The sequence below is a fragment of the Motacilla alba genome, chromosome 11, assembly GCF_015832195.1.
Source record: "Motacilla alba alba isolate MOTALB_02 chromosome 11, Motacilla_alba_V1.0_pri, whole genome shotgun sequence".
In the NCBI taxonomy this organism is placed as follows: Eukaryota; Metazoa; Chordata; class Aves; order Passeriformes; family Motacillidae; genus Motacilla; species Motacilla alba.
In genome coordinates this window covers 6698460-6702366 of record NC_052026.1, presented here as the reverse complement: position 1 = coordinate 6702366, position 3907 = coordinate 6698460, and the positions used below count along the sequence as shown (strand labels likewise).

Here is a 3907-nt window from a genome sequence, read left to right as displayed (position 1 = left end):
GTAGGTCGTGTCTTTTAATTACCTTTTCCTTTATTCTCACGTGTGCACAGACTACCTCGGCAGCGCCTTTGCGGCGGGCCGTGTATCAGAGGCGCGAAGGGAACCCCGTGAGCAGAGAGGGGACGGCTGGGGACAGCGACCGCGTGTTTGGGGGTTGGACCCCGTGCTGGCTGGGGAGGGACAGGGGATGGAGAAGGCACTGGCCTGGGGAGAACGCCGCTCTCCTCGGAGGGAGCTTCCCTGGCTCAGCCGGGGCTGGGAGCGCTCTGCCAGCGCGGCGTGTGCCCGCTGCACTTGTCACATTAACGGGGACTCGCTCCCAGCTGCAGCCCAGGCCTTTCTGTGCTCATTTATTATTCAGCACGTCTTGACTGCTTAATTGCGGAGATGTGTAGCAGTCTCTAACAGCGAGCGAGCGCTTTTGGGGGGAAAATCAGTGTGGACAGCAATTCCACGTCTGCATTCTCAGTTTATAAAGAAACTCCTTCCGCCATCTGCCATCACCCCGCAGGTCCCCAGATACGCTTGGCAGCCGCTGAATTCTGACGGTGCCCTGTCTGGGTTTGCCGTGTGGCTGTAGTTAAACCCAGCCCCGCGGTCCCAGCGCGCCCGGTCCCAGCCGCAGCAGCCGCGTCCCCAGGGCAGAGCGCCGGGGACACGGCTCCCGGAGCAGCGCGGACAGCGCAGGGCGGCTCGGGCTCAGTTTTGCCCCGGCAGGCAGATGAAGCAGAAAAAGAGGAAAAGAGGAACCTGTAAAAGAGGAAAAGAGGAACCTGTTTCCGCCTGTGACACACGGGGTGGGCGAGGGGCCGTGTGAGAGCCAGCACTGCCGTGTCCTCAGCAGCCCCACTGCCCCGAGGGAACCACAGGCATTCCAGGCACAATTTCCTCCTGTCGTGACGTTTAAAAGAGCTCGACAACATTAAATTCCTTCTCGTTCCGGCAGCCCCGCAGCAGCTGAGCCGAGCTGTGCCGGCAGCGGGAAGGGGCGTCCCGGGGCGGGCGGCAGAGGGGGCTGAGCCCTCTGCCCCTCTGCCCTCTGCCCCTCGGGCTGCATCCTCCGGCTGGGGATGCTCCGGTACGGCCTGGGGATGCTCCCGCACCGTCCAGCCCTGCCAGAGCCCCGCCGGGGCGGGCCGGTGCCGCTGCTCCCTGAGACTGACCCCTCTGGAGGCGGCGGGTCCCGCGGCGCGGCGGGGCCGGGCAGTCCCGGCGGAGCCCCCGCCCGCCGCCGGCCCCGCCGCCGCATTCCAAAGGGTCTGCTGCCACCTCGTGGGCCGCGCCGCGCCCGGCCCCGCCGCGCCGAGCCCCGCACGGCCCCGCAGAGCCTCCCGCCGCGCCCGCCCCGCATCCTCCCCGCGGTACAGCATCTCCACCGGCGGCACCGCATCCTCCCCGCGGCACCGCATCCTCCCTGCGGTACCGCACCCTTCCCGCGGCACCGCATCCTTCCCGCGGCACCGCACCCCCCCGTGGTATCGCATCCTGCCACGGTACCGCATCCTTCTGCCGTGTCCGCATGCCCCCACGGCACCCACAGACTCGCGTCTATCCTCCCGCCGCTCCGTCCCTCCTCCCACCCCAAAAGAAAAAGATTCTCGTGCGGGGAATTTCTGGCCGAGCAGCCCGGCCCTGAGAGCCTCAGGCAGGGCTACCGCACAGACACGCGGGAACTCTTGAGTCCTTGGAGGATTTTGTTCTCCAGGCGAATAGTTTGGTGTGGAAGAAATTCACTGAGGCACAACCACTGTGTCCTGTAATACTGCTGGTGCAGGAGTGGATTAGTATTCTCCCCATTACAGTGACTAAACGAAACCAGCTCACTTGTGTCCAGCGTCAAAATACAAAGCTCAAAAGTACTCTACCAATTTGGGGTTAATATTTTTTTTCCCTCCCAGGTATGTGAAACACTACTGGAAACACAATGGTTTTGGCTGTATTTGTTTATGGTCAGTGATTTTGTGCTTACGTAAGGACTTGAATCAATATGTAGATGAAAAAGGCCCTTTTTTTCCCCTCTACAGTCTTTAAATGTACATATTACAATTCATTGTCTCACATAAGATTTTATCAGGCATGTTGTTTCCACTGCACATCCTGACTTAATGCAATGTGGCCTTCAAAAATTAGTCATAATACAGCACATCAGCCAGGAAGAGACAAACATTTCCATAAACTGCATGTTCCATCAGCGTTTCATTGCAACCTATAGGCAGATGGTTTTTTCCAAATTCAGTGGAATCGCATGTGCTCCAGATGGCTCCGTGTTCACAAATAATGTATTCCCATACAACTCTGACCGGGACACGGGTCAGAGTCAGTCTTGAAGCAAAGGCATATTAGTAACAAATGTGCCACTCTCCCTCCCCGCCCCATTTCTGAGTGAGCGCACTACAAACCGTTGTTATCCTAAATACAGGCTCCAGGGCAGTCGAAGATCCAGCAGCTCTCATGTGGGTTTGTCGGTTCCTGGCTCCCGTGATTGTGCACAGGGAAGATCATGTGCTGCAGGGGCCATGGTCCCCCGGGCTGCCACAGCCCCTCCAGCTCCCAGGACAGGAGCTCTTGCTGGGATCTCAGCCCAGGTCCTGTCCTTGTGAAGCCCACCTGGTCACAGGTTCCTCTTTGCCCTGGGGCAGTGCTTTCCATGCATGGTGCTCAGCTCCTGGGAGGTGTCTCTGGGCACTGCCCACTCTCCAGCTCTGTCTCCCCATTTTACAGCGCCCCGTGAACTGCTCCGGCCCCGTTTCCCAAGGGAGCTGCCCTGGCAGGGCCAGCAGGTGAGCGGGTGATGCAGAGAGGGGATTTGGGAGCAGCTGTGGCCCCCGGGCCCGGACCCCCCGGGCCGTGTTCAGCGGGTCAGCTCCGCTCCTCACCACGGAAATGATTGTCAGTTGATCCTTCACTACTTCAGCGATGCTGATCAGCTTTTGAACTGCTGCAAATGAGGCCAATCAGCATTACTTTCGTTTCATTACTTCAAGAGCTTACTCATAAATTTCCTCTTATCCTGCTTCCCCTTTGGTCTGGAATTAGCCACAGCGCTTGCTACGAGCTGCTGTACCCAGTTCTCCTCCAGTGGAGCCGTTTGATCTTTCCTAGGTTTAGTAATCAACTGGCAAACACTCCTTATCTTGTTTGACTTAAAGCAGTACACCTCCTCGCCCGTTTTTCTCCACGTGGCACGTGTGGCGCTGCAGCTTTCTGCTTCCCCAGCAGCACCCCACTATACACCTCACCCACTGACCTCACTCTAACACGGCAGAGAATGAATTGGCAGCGAGTCCATAAAATAATTAACAACATCTTTCATTTAGCTGTGTGAATTTTATTACTTGGATGTTAAAAACGGGGAGGATGGATTTCACTGCGGATGAAAGGGTGGTTCCCCCGTTACTACCAAGCAGACCACAGCTCAGTGCACTGCAGGGATGAGTTTGATAGAAACACACTTCTGGGGCAAAGGTCAGCGTGTTCCTGAAAAGGTACAACTGTAACGTAAAATATTTCCATTTTCACACCACTTCACTGGTGCTGGGGTAAGCTGAAATGAGGTGATGGATGGTTCCAACCACATGCTGCCAAAGGTGTACCAAAGAGGACTTGGATGGTTGGTCCAGGGAGCTCCAAAAGCTCTTCCAGACTACAGCAGATGATTAAAAAGAGTGTGGGCATAAAACAGTTCTAACAAATCAGAAGGCCTTCATATGTGTTTCTCTATCCAAAGAGAGCAAAAGAGAATCATTTTCAGAGATATTTTGTCTCAATTTTCCCAATACATAAAGTAACCCAGCCTGCATTCCGCAGAAAGCAAGCAGCAACTCTCTTTCTTTGAAACAATTAATTTTTTATAAAATGCAAGCTAAAAATTATTTGCTTCCATGTTAGGGTACCTTCTAAAAGTTCA

At 55.8% G+C, this 3907-nt stretch overlaps 1 long non-coding RNA gene across 1 annotated transcript; it reads right to left on the bottom strand.

The window, feature by feature from the left end:
- Nucleotides 1-449: 449 nt before the first annotated feature.
- On the bottom strand, nucleotides 450-3065 carry LOC119705578. Its single transcript, XR_005258267.1, has 2 exons — nucleotides 2400-3065; nucleotides 450-750 (listed from the first exon to the last, which is right to left on the bottom strand). It is a non-coding gene; the product is annotated as an uncharacterized LOC119705578 (long non-coding RNA).
- Between the last annotated feature and the right edge of the window lie 842 nt (nucleotides 3066-3907).